We start from the raw sequence: 13,572 nt of genomic DNA on the forward strand, positions 1-13,572 counted from the left end.
TTTGGGGCGTTGGGGCTCAGGGCTAGGGTGGAAGGGCAGGGGAAGGGCAGCCTGTCTTCCCATTAGTGGATGGGGGACGCTAGGACCCGGCGGCAGCAGACAGCAGTTGCTGCTGGCTCTGGCAGTACAAGCAGGCGGGCGGGGGCATGGGGGGGACGCGTGGGGGGGGTGGCAGGTGGAGGCCGGGGACCCATCCAACACTCCCCCGCTCCCTGACTGCCCACCCCCCCGACTCCCCTTACCATTCTGGCTCCACGTGTTTGCAAAACACGCTGCCCGGTGGGTCGGTTTGTGTGTTACACAGGGCTGCAGACAGAGGGAGGGGGGAGCAGGGGAGGGCTCTGGCTGCTGGAGGCCAATGGGAGTGGGTCAATCGGCCCAGCCGCCCAATCAGCAGCCGCACTCTGCATGGAAGGGAGGGAGGGAGGCGAGGGAGAAAAAAACCCCGGACATTTTAACCTTGTTACCAATTCCTCCCGGACGGCTGTTTAGAGATGCAAAAGCCGGACATGTCCGGGGAAATACGGACGGATGGTAACCCTATTTCAGGCTGATTGAAAGCAGTGCTCTATTGGTTTAAACCAGGTTTACACTGGAAGGTTTATTCATAAACATAAGGGCTACAAATGTAATTTTTTTAATACAAATTTAGATTCAGCATCAAAGGGTGAATTTTGCAGCAAGTTCCACAGCCACAGTATCGCAGAGGACACAGGACCTTGATTATGACATTATTATGGTACTGGGACTAGTAAAAGTACAGTCAGATCCTAATTTCTACAAAGTTCTGGAGACTTCTGATTTGGGGTTCTGATTTACGTCATTTCCATCCAATATGTTCCATTGTTTGAGAAGAAACTGCTGATTGAGACACAGAGGCTAGAGTTTTGGAACCGATTTTATTTATTTATATACATTTCCATAGAAACTAGACTGGTGAGTCCTTTTCTACCAGATGTGAGGTTTCATGGCTAATTAGTTTATAAAAATGACATATTTTCTAACATGACATCTGGGCAGCTAAGATTTAAAATGCTAGCTAAAATGCTGCCTCTAGCTAAAACATGGAAAATATCAATAATAATTCCTAGCTTTTAAAGTCCGCACACCTCAAAAATCTTTACACAGAAGAGGCAAGTATCATTATTCCCAATTTACCTATGGCGAAACTAAGGCATACAGAGGAAGTGCAGATAACACAGCAGATCAGAATCCATGTTTCCTCAGTCCCATCCTTACCCACTAGGCTACACTGCCCCTCTACAGACTACACCCTTCTTATCCAGAAAAGATCAGGACCATGTAATAAAGTTCAGAACTGGACTAGCAGTAGAAGGTGAGGGAACAGGAGGCAAAAATGTCTTAAAGCCAACTTTGCATCCCCATCTCCTGAACTGTGCTGGATGGAGCCCAGGATCTGAGCCCTGGTCCCATTTTTAGACTCAGATTTACAACCCAAACATAGCTCTCCCTTTTGTTACTGACAGTGATTTAAAATGGAAATGCTGAATCATGAAGACACAATTATAAGTAAAACCATCAGCTGCCAAGTGTGAGCTTTCCGCCCTGCTTTTCAGCACATTTATCTGGCCACAGTTTGTTCCTTACCTTCTGAGAAACAGAATCAATCCTGTTTTGTTAACGAAAAGAAAGGTGGGGGAGGTGTTGGGGATTTTGAGTCAAGAAAGGGATGTGGGTGGAACTTTATGCATATTGAAATCTTTAAAACAGTTTATTTCAAATGTTTTCATTTCTGTCTCTGTAAATCTTAATGGTCTGTGCACATTAGCTTATTTTGCTTCCTGGCTCATGTTTGTCTAAGTGGGGAACTATATCCCAGAGATGGCATATACAGTGAAAAGTGCATTTAGGGGGAGGGATAGCTCAGTGGCTTGAGCATTGGCCTGCTAAACCCAGGGTTGTGAGCTCAATCCTTGAGGGGACCACTTAGGGATCTAGGGCAAAATCAGTACTTGGTCCTGCTAGTGAAGGCAGGGGGCTGGATTCAATGACCTTTCAAGGTCCCTTCCAGTTCTAGGAGATGGGATATCTCCATTAATTAATTTAATTAAAAAAAAAGGCCTACAGAAGAAATGCAAATTTTCATTGACTAGGCCTAATTAAACCCATGAGGGTTTGGGACTATGAGTGGCACATTTCCTCTAAAGAATACATGTAATATGCTCACTGGAGATGGACTTACCTCTTTTTCTGTTCTGATGTCAATGGTAATTGGGACAAAATACAACATGGTTTTCCAAAAGGTAGATCATGCCAAACCAACCTGATCTCCTTCTTTGAGAAGGTAACAGACTTTTTAGACAAAGGAAAAGCAGTGGATCTAATTTACCTCGATTTCAGTAAGGCATTTGATATGGTTCCACATGGGGAATTATTAGTTAAATTGGAAAAGATGGGGATCAATATGAAAACTGAAAGGTGGATAAGGAACTGGTTAAAGGGGAGACTACAACGGGTCACACTGAAAGGTGAACTGTCAGGCTGGAGGGAGGTTACTAGTGGAGTTCCTCAGGGATCGGTTTTGGGACCAATCTTATTTAATCTTTTTATTACTGACCTTGGCACAAAAAGTGGAAGTGTGCTAATAAAGTTTGCAGATGACACAAAGCTGGGAGGTATTGCCAATACAGAGAAGGACCGGGATATCATACAGGAAGATCTGGATGACCTTGTAAACTGGAGTAATAGTAATAGGATGAAATTTAATAGTGAAAAGTGCAAGGTCATGCATTTAGGGATTAATAACAAGAATTTTTGTTATAAGCTTCGGACTCATCAGTTGGAAGTAACAGAGGAGGAGAAGGACCTCGGAGTATTGGTTGATCACAGGATGACTATGAGCCACCAATGTGATATGGCCATGAAAAAAGCTAATGCGGTCTTGGGATGCATCAGGCGAGGTATTTCCAGTAGAGATAAGGAGGTGTTAGTACCGTTATACAAGGCACTGGTGAGACCTCATCTGGAATACTGTGTGCAGTTCTGGTCTCCCATGTTTAAGAAGGATGAACTCAAACTGGAACAGGTACAGAGAAGGGCTAATAGGATGATCCGAGGAATGGAAAACCTGTCTTATGAAAGGAGACTCTAAGAGCTTGGCTTGTTTAGCCTAACCAAAAGAAGGCTGAGGGGAGATATGATTGCCCTCTATAAATATATCAGAGGGATAAATACCAGGGAGGGAGAGGAATTATTTAAGCTCAGTACCAATGTGGACACAAGAACAAATGGATATAAACTGGCCATCAGGAAGTTTAGACTTGAAATTAATGAAGGTTTCTAACCATCAGAGGAGTGAAGTTCTGGAACAGCCTTCCAAGGGGAGCAGTGGGGGCAAAAGACATATCTGGCTTCAAGACTAAGGCTACATCTACACTACCTGCCTGAATCGGCGGGTAGAAATCGATCTCTCGGGGATCGAATTATCACGTCTCGTCGGGACGCGACATTCGATCCCCAAATCGACGCTTGTATTCCACCAGGGGAGGTAGGAGTAAGCGCCGTCGATGGGGGAGCCGCGGAGGTCGATTTGCCGCTGTCCTCACAGCAGGGTAAGTCGGCTCCGATACGTCGAATTCAGCTACGCTATTCGTGTAGCTGAATTTGCGTATCTTAAATCGACTTCTCCCCCCCCCTCCCGTAGTGAGGACGTAGCCTAAGCTTGATAAGTTTATGGAGGGGATGGTATGATGGGATAGCCTAATTTTGGCAACTAATTGATCTTTGACTATTAGCGGTAAATATGCCCAATGGCCTGGGATGGGATGTTAGCTGGGGTGGGATCTGAGTTACTACAGAGAATTCTTTCCTGGGTGTCTGGCTGGTGAGTCTTGCCCACGTGCTCAGGATTTAGCTGATCGCCATATTTGGGGTCGGGAAGGAATTTTCCTCCAGGGCAGATTGGCAGAGGCCCTGGGGGGTTTTCGCCTTCCTCTGCAGTGTGGGGCACGGGTCACTTGCTGGAGGATTCTCTGCACCTTGAAGTCTTTAAGCCATGATTTGAGGACTTCAGTGGCTCAGACATAGGTTAGGGGTTTATTACAGGAGTGGGTGGGTGAGATTCTGTGGCCTGCGCTGTGCAGGAGGTCAGACTAGAGGATCATAATGGTCCCTTCTGACCTTCTTAAAGTCTGTGACTCTATGTGAGGCGGGCTCTGGCCATTCACCTGGAATGTACAAAACCGTTCAGGAAGTCCTTGGAGCTGTTCATCGACTTGGTCGAACGCATGAGGCTCTCCAACTGGATCACCTCGTGTATTCATACCTGTTACGACCTGGCGGGAGTCCCCCTGCCGCTGATTGTGAGGGCACACAATCGATGGCCCTTCGATGGCCAAGCCCTATTTGCAGGGCAAACAGACAGCAAATTGCATGGCCTCAAGGACTCCCGCACCACCCTAAAATCCCTGGGCCTCTACGTCCCAGCCCCGGCGTGTAAGCAGTTCAAACTGAAGAAGCCGCAGGGCCAGGGGAAGGTTCCACATGTTGACGAACCTCATCGCAGAAGTCTCTGCATTCCCTCTGACTACAGCCAGGGTCTGCCTGCGCCTGCTGGGCCACATGGCAGCATGCACTTACGTGGTCTGCCATGCCAGGCTCTGGATGCAGCCTCTGCAACAAGGGCTGGGGAGGGTTTATTCCCAGTCCAGAGACCCCCTGGAAAAAATTGTTGCCATTCCCCAGGTGATACTTACCTCGCTGCAATGGTGGACCGACCGCAGGACAGTCCTGGAGGGGGTTCTGTTCAACAACCCCCCTCACTCCATTGAGTTGGTGTCAGATGCCTTGGACCTCGGCTGGGGGGACACATCTCTGCAACCTCCAGACACAAGGGATGTGGTCCCCGGGTAGGCGAAATTGCACATAAAAGTCAAAGACCTCCGAGCAGTCCGACTGGTGTGAGGAGCCTTCCTGCCCCACCTGTTGGGCAAGGTGGTACGAGTCCTGATGGACAACCCAGCCTCGATGTTCTACATCAACAGGCAAGGGGGAGCCTGCTTGCCGGCTCTCTGTCAGGAGGCGCTCCGTCTGTGGGACTTCTGCATCAGCCACAAAATCCACCTGAAACTTGTCACCTTTCTGATGTCAGAAATACGCTGGCAGATCAGCTCAGCAGGGACTTCTCCTCTCACCACGAGTGGCTGCTCCATCCAGAGGTAGCCTGCATGATTTCCCAAAGATGGGGAACTCCCCAAGTGGACCTGTTCACTACCAGACAGAACAGGAAATGCCACCGGTTTTGTTATCGACAAGGTCTGAGCAAGGACTCCCTTTCTGATGCCTTCCTTCTGTCGTGGTCAGGGAGCCTGATGTATGTGTTCCCTCCAATTCCACTCATCGGCAGGGTCCTGGCAAAGATCAAGAGAGATTGAGCGCAGGTCGTCGTGATCGCCCTGGCGTGGCCTCGCCAACATTGGTTAGGCACGCTCATGAGCTTGTCAGCGGCCTGCTGTCACAGGACCATGGCCGGCTCCTACACCCCAACCTCAGGTCCTGCCACTTCTCGACGTGGATGCTGCGTGGCTGAACCCGGAGGAGCGGACCTGTTCAGAAGGAGTCCAACGGGTCCTCCTGGGGAATAGGAAGGCCTCAACTAGACTGACTTACCTGGCCAAGTGGACGAGGTTTTCCCGCTGGGCGTCCGAGTGTGGCATCTTTCCCTCGCGTTCTTCCATACAGGCTGTCCTGGACTACCTGCTCCATTTGAGGAACCAGGGTCTGGCACACTCTTCCATTAGAGTGCATCTAGTGGCCATCTCCGCTTTTCACTCGCTGATCCAAGGACAGACGGTGTTCTCCATGACACGATGGTCAGATTCTTGAGAGGGCTGGAGAGACTCGTCCCACAGTGGGATGTTAACTTGGTCCTCTCTAGGCTCACTGGCTTGCCCTTTGAGCCGCGGGTTCCTGCTTCCATCTGTCATGGAAAATCGCGTTCCTGGTGGCGGTGACGTCGGCAAGACAAATCTCGGAAATTAAAGCCTTGACCTCAGAACTGTTGTATACGGTCTTCTACAAAGATAAGGTTCAGTTGCGGCCCCACCTGGCCTTCCTGCCAAAGGTGCTCTCCACCTTCCATATGAACCAGGACATCTTCCTCCCGGTGTTCCGTCCCAAACCGCACAAGACCAGTGAAGAGAGGCGTCTTCACTCCCTGGCCTTGGCTTTCTACTTAGAACATACAAAGCCTTTCCGAAAATTGATTCAACCCTTCATCGCTACAGCGGATAGGATGAACGGCCACCTGGTGTCCTCGCAGAGGATTTCCAATTGGATCACCTTGTGCATAAGGACCTGTTACGACCTGGTGGGGGTTCTGCCACCGCCGATTGTCAGAGCCCACTCGATGAGAGTGCAGGCATCTTCGGCAGCCTTCCCAGTGCACATCCCTATCTAGGACATCTGTAGAGCAGCAACAGGGTCCTCTGTTCACATGTTTACTGCTCATTATACCATCACTCAGCAGGCCTGAGACGACGCTGGGTTCGGCAGAGCTGTGTTGCAATCTACACTTCCGTGAGCTCCCACCCACCTCCAGGGGTATTGCTTTGGAGTCATCTAATATGGAATGGACATGAGCAAGCACTCGAAGAAGAAAAGACAGTTACCTGTTCCATAACTGGTGTTCTTCGAGATGTGTTGCTCATGTCCATTCCACAACCCGCACTCCTTCTCCACTGTTGGAGTTTCGGCAAGAAGGAACTGAGAGTGGGGGGAGCCAGCAGCACCCCTTATACCGTGCCATGCTGGCGCCACTCCAGAGGGCGCCAGAGCTGGTCCCCTATGGATATTGCTGAGGGGAAAACTTCTGACACCGGTGCATGTGGCAAGCACGCACACCTAATATGGAATGGATATGAGCAAGCACTCAAAGAAGAACCTTTTTTTAATCGGGCCACTGACCCACAGAAAAAATTAGTCACGGGCCACACACAGCCCCGCGCGGGGGAGGAGAGGCGGAGGGGAAGGAGGGCGGAGGCTCGGGGTTTCTCCTAGGCTCTGGGGTGGGGCCAGAAATTAGGGGTTCAGGGTGCAGGAGCGGGCTCTGGGCTGGAGCAGGTGGTTGGAGTGTGGGAGGGGGTTGCGACCTGGGGAAGGGGGTTGGGGTGCAGGTTCTGGGAGGGAGTTAGGGTGCAGGGGGGTTGAACTGGGGCAGGGGGTTGGGGTGTGGGTAGGGCTCTGGGAGGGAGTTTGGGTGCGGGGGGGGGCTCAGGGCTGGGGTGAAGGTGGGGATGTGAGATCTGGGAGGAAGTTAGGGTGTGGCAGAGACCAACCTGGGGCAGAGAGTTTGGGGTGTGTGCTCCGGCCAGGTGACGCTTACCTGAGGCGGTTCCCAGTCGGCATCGCAGCGGGGCTAAGGCAGGCTCCCTGCCTGTCCTGGCTTCACACTGCTCCTGGAAGCGGCCACCATGTCCAGCCCCTAGGCAGAGGGGCGGCCAGGGGGCTCTGCGCGGTGCATGCTGCCCGCGCCCGCAGCTCCCATTAGCCATGGTTCCTAGCCAATGGGAGCTGGCACTGGGGGCGGGGGAAGCACGCGCAGCTGCCCTGATCGCCCCTTTGCTTGGGAGCTGCTGGGGGGCACTGAGGCTCGGGGCTTCCAGCCTGCAGCGCAGAGACTTGCCGCGGGCCAGATTAAATTAAACCGGGGGCCAGATCCATCTCGCAGGTGCTAGAGGGTCCCTACTCCAAAGAGCTTACAACCTAAGTATAAGACAAGCGACAACAGCCAGACACAGACATATGGGGGAGGATTTGCATCCATAACTGTAGCTTGTATGATGGCTGTTTCCTGAATCCTAACAAGCAAAGTAATCCAATTGGGGATTGTGACGGGTTGGATCACAGAAACCTCCTTGGGAGCTGCCACCTAATGTACCAAGACTACCTCTGCTCCTGTTTTTCAGCTCAGGACTCCAGCACCCTGTCTTGCTGAGCCAGACACTCCCGTCTGCTCCAACAAAGACCCAGGGTCTGAATTACTTGCCCCAAAGCTGCAGGTTTAACTGAAAACAGCTCACAGAAGTGTGCTTGTCTTTAGCACTCAGATGCCCAACTCCCAATGGGGTCTAAACCCAAATAAATCCGTTTTACCCTGTATAAAGCTTATACAGGGTAAACTCATAAATTGTTCGCCCTCTATAACACTGATAGAGAGATATGCACAGTTGTTTGCTCCTCCAGGTATTAATACATACTCTGAGTTATTTAATAAGTAAAAAGTGATTTTATTAAATACAGAAAGTAGAATTTAAGTGGTTCCAAGTAGTAACAGACAGAACAAAGTAAGTCACCAAGCAAAATAAAATAAAACACACAAATCTATGTCTAATCAAACTAAATACAGATAATCTCACCCTCAGAGATGCTTCAGTAAGTTTTTTCTCAGACTGGACACCTTCCAGGCCTGGGCACAATTCTTTCCCCTGGTACAGCTCTTGTTCCAGCTCAGGTGATAGCTAGGGAATTCTTCATGATGGCTCTTCTCTCTTCTCTTCCACTCCTTTATATATCTTTTGCATAAGGCGATAACCCTTTGTCCCTCAGGGTCTCCACCCCCCTCACTGGAAAAGCACCAGGTTAAAGATAGATTCCAGTTCAGGTGACATGATCACACGTCACTGCAAGACTTCATTACCCACTTGCCAGCACACACATATACAGGAAGACTCGCAGGTAAAACACAGCTATTTGCAGACAATGGTCCTGGTTAATGGGAGTCATCAAGATTCCAAACCACCATTAATGGCCCACACTTTGCATAATTACAATAGGCCCTCAGAGTTATATTTCATATTTCTAGTTTTAGATACAAGAGTGGTACATTTCTACAAATAGGATGATCACATTCAGTAGATTATGAGCTTTGTAATGATACCTTACAAGAGACCTTTTGCACGAAGCATATCCCAGTTGCATTATATTCACTTATTATCATGTTTTTATAAAACCATATAGACTGCACAACGTCACAGGGATATACATTGTTCTTCCAGTAACCCATAATGTGGATTATTCCCCAATAAACTGTCAAAAGTGCTCAGGGCCATTGAGACCTGTCATATGCATTTATTTGGACAAATAAGTCCTCAGCCGGTATAAATCAGCTTCCATTACTTCAATGGAGTGATGCCAATTTACGCTAGCTGAACAACTGTGGGCTGATCCTCTTCTTATGTGCATCCAGTCACCCCAGTGAGATCAGTGGAGTTACACCATAACCCAGTTGAAATGAGTGGAGCTGCACCATTGTAAAACTGGTTTAAATGAGAGGCGACGCAAGCCACTAGTGACCCAATTTTGATTCTGCAAATTAAGTGTAGGTGGGAAGCTTAAATACTTGCACATCTAGCTGGCATTTTATGTAGTGGCGCAACTAATCAGCTGTACAACTACAATTCATTATGTAGGCACAAACTACCCCTGCTAGAAAGGAAGATGCATGGAAATGTATCGCTTAATTTTGGGAGATAAAATATTTGGGCCATTTGTAATAAGCCCACTAGAGAGCAGCAGGAAATTGCTACTGTGACTACTCCATTTTGCAGAGCTTGGGCCTATCAACAATAAATAAATGATTCATCATGTTATCAGTTAATGCTTTTAAAAAAATTGTAAATGCCAAATGTAGCCAAAGTCATTGGATTTAAGAAAAAGAGTTTAATAGTGTGTTTCAATTAAAAATAACAATAATTTCCTCCCCATGTTTTAAAAATGCTCTGGATTGTGGGTCCCAGCAGCAGTTGAAGGTGGCAGCAAAATTGAGCCAGTGTACTACTTAAATCCATTTTTAGCCATTTTATTTAGATGTTTACAATGTGGTAACAAACAGGATAAAAAATGAAACCCACTTCTAAGATATAGAGTACAAGGTTAAAAATGCAGCCTTATATATATATAAGGATGTGAATTCAGTCTGATACAGCACTGCAATACTTCAGTTTCCCACGGCTATAACTATATTGAAATTCCTCCATGCCAAGGAAATCTCAGCTGCACAGACCCTGCTGATGAGATAGGTGAGGGAATGCCTAATTTGAGCATCCCAGTTCGGGGCCTCCAGGACTTGGGTTTGAGATACAGCTCTAAGCAGCATGGTAGCTGTGGGGCAGCATCAGCCTAGGTGGCTTTGCAAATGCTGACCAGTGGCCGCTGAGTAGCAGTTTTGAGAATAGCAGTAGTCACTAATGGTGGACTTAGGCACGTAAGTATTTTTGAAGATGTAGCCCCCAGTGTCTACAGCATCGGCATCAAAAAATATTTAGTCTGATTCTTCTCTCAGGTGGGTTTTATATCACTGTAATTCCATTGGCTTTCTCCTGGTTTGTAAGTGACAGCAGTCAGGTCCTGTGTCCTTTGCCCATAGCACCCGTACACTGTCCATGTTAGGAGCCCCCATTTCCACTTGGTTAAAAAAAAATCCTCTTAAATTGCATGAAAACAATCATATCCCACCAATGTAATAGAGTCAAGTGTTTTTAAATGCATATCCAAGCCCCTATACATAGTCCAAAGAGTCAACAGCATAAATTCTGCCATAAGGGGATGCTCAGGACTTGAGGATCCATAGGCAGTAAAAAGAATGCTCAGTAAAAAGGCATACATATACTTGCATTTCAATTGCACCTTTCATACAAAGATCAAAAAGTACTTTATAAAGATTAAATAAAGCCTCATACCACCTGTATGAATTAAGTAAGGGAGATGCGTTTCACCCACAAATAAAATGCAGATACTTAGATGGAAGCAGGCAGCAATTAGCAGCAGACACTGAAGTTTAGAATGTGATCACATAACCCAACTGCATGGAGAATTTTTGGCAGGCAGAATATAGTTATCTGAACTGAACTTTAGTTCAAACACCAGCTTTAATGCTCCTAATGCTAAGTTTTGTGGCATCTTTAATGATCTCAAGCTGTCAAAACCAGGGTTTAACAACTCAGTCAAGTATCATCTGCCAAATCACTAACCCCACTTCCTTTAGTAGCCAGGATCCTTAGAGTTCTCCATTTAAATATTGGTACAGCTCAATGCTGTAAGTTGTAAGAGTTGACAGGATCATAATGCAAAGTGACATGGGCACAGGTTATGTTCCGCATACCTTTTGGACTAGATCTCCAAGGTTTCTTATATTTTCCACTATCCAGGGTGTTCAAGAACAAAAAGGGAAAGCTAGGACAGTGCAACATTCAGGCTTTATTTCTTCCTCTGTACATACTGTACTATCCCATCAATCACTTCCCGAAAGTGGCATTTTCTAAGTTCCTAGTCTATACATAAGCATATTATAACATTTGCTATTGGGAAGCTATCTGTCATAACTGGGCTTAGCAGAATTCAATTTTTCTTATTTTATAATTGACAGATATCCATGTTTATTTTACACAATTGTTAATGCTTATTGATTTAAATTTTCTGTTGCACAAAATTATGAATGTTAAGCTTTATTTTTAGCAATTTACATTGTCCATTATGAGAAATTATGGGGGCAGACAATTCAGTAAATGTTTAGATTCAAAAAAAGTGAGTGCTCTATAATTGTTAACACATTGTCAACATATCAAAACATACGAAGTAAATATTCTTAAATCAAGCTAAGATCTCAAGCAGCATTTTTCTTACACTGCATATCTGTAAATTTCAATAATTATCAATGGAATATTTTTTCATCACTTTGTGTCTGTACAGTGAAAGTGACGGTTTCTGATAAAAAAAAAAATCTTTCAACCCTAATCATAACAGAGGGAGCCTTGAATAGATATATCAGTAGAGACATTTCCCTTTGCAACTGTTTGCCCATCATGTAAAAAACCTTCATTAGAACAATGAATCTTTAAATTCATGAGTGACTGAAGAACAGAGGAGATCTAATGTATTGCACATGTAAAGAGAACTGACTAGGTATAGTTTCCTCACATTATTACAGATAAAATATAGTCTATTTAAAAGGGCAGCAGCTACACCTTGTGGAAATATGTGGCACTGCAGTCTTGTTTTGGGGGGGAAAATCATGAAATCCATGAAGATTCATCACAGTAACTAGTTCCCCAAAAATGTTTAATGGAAATAATTAATATTCAAAGAAAAATCCCAGGGAGCGATATATCTTAAGACCACTGATAGAGCAGAGAGCTTTCCACTACAAGGCTAGCTGGTTAAATCCATTGCAAATCAGACCAAAAGTCAATATCCTCCAGCCATCCCTGCTGGCTGTTGAAACAGGCAGAGGAAAGTATGGGAAATTTTTGCTGTGAGGTTCCTGTTCTGTGAATAACTTACTACCTTATGTGAGTGTCACTTTCATGAACACTAAATTAATTTAAGTAAGGAAAACAGAATGGGTAGTAAAGTAGTATGAACAGGGAGAGATTAATACAGGGCTGTAGGGAGGGAGAGAGGTCAAAGCTGCCTTAGCATGGACTGATTAGTGCTTGCCCCTGCAAGGTGAAGCTCCATGTTGTACCCAAAGTTGCATATGAGTGGCAAAATGCCTCCCTCCAGTGCTGACTGTAATAGGAAACACTGCAGGGCCTTGAGCCATATTTCAAAACAGGAGCTGCGGTTTTAAAGAACTGAATCTCAAATGCCTTTATTTTAGGTTGTGTCACAACAGCTCCTTGATCAAGGGTCCCGTTCTTTGCAAACAACTTTCCTCTCAGACCTGACATACTCATGTCAAATACATTGCTCAGTGTCCATAAAATGACGTGTAAGATCTCTATTGAAAGCTTGCAACTTCTCAATGTTAATTATCCTGGCATGATGGGAAGGGGCATTGAAGTTTATGTCCTTAAGGTTAAGAGGAGTAATCAATTACTTAGTGATTGCCTATTTATACCAGAGGGAATTGGCACTGGTTAGCCAGTGATGTAATGCAATGCTCAACTGTCTACCATTGTCCTATCAACAACAAACCCTCAAAAAACAACTGAAAACAATTGAAACATTAAAACAGACAAGGGATGACCCTATGAATAAAGGCAAGAAACTGTTATACTCTAACATGAGAGAGAAAAGGCACTTTGGATCCAATCAGGAGGCATCTTGTTGATCTGGGCGGTTTTTTCATGAAAAAAAACTAGATCCTGGTTCCTGTTAAACTAGCCAGCTCTATAGGATGAACATGGTGGAGGAGGCCTACTTAGATAGGAAAGTTAACTATTCGTAAGTTCAGGCCCTAGTTTGGGTTTTATGACTGAGTTGTATTGTAATCATTTTTCTGACACTGATTTCTAGAGAAATCCTTATTCTTTCTTAAATAAACCTTTTGTTTTATTACAAATGCTGATACAAGACAGGACTGGTGATTTAAGGTAAAACTGGTGTATGCTGCTCCTTTGGGGGCAAAGTAGCTGGGATGTCTGTGAGTAATCAGTATCAGGGGCTGGATTTCATAGGGGAATGCTTCAAGGGTATTTGGGGTGCACATCTTGATAACTGCAAGGCAAACAGGGCTGGTGTAGCCAGTAGGACATTGGACTAAAGGTCTCAGAGCCCCTGAGGAGATTGCCACAGCTAAGGGATTAAGAGCCATGAGTGTCCAAATTTATTTAC

This window comes from Emys orbicularis, chromosome 5, assembly GCF_028017835.1.
Source record: "Emys orbicularis isolate rEmyOrb1 chromosome 5, rEmyOrb1.hap1, whole genome shotgun sequence".
Lineage (NCBI taxonomy): Eukaryota > Metazoa > Chordata > Testudines > Emydidae > Emys > Emys orbicularis.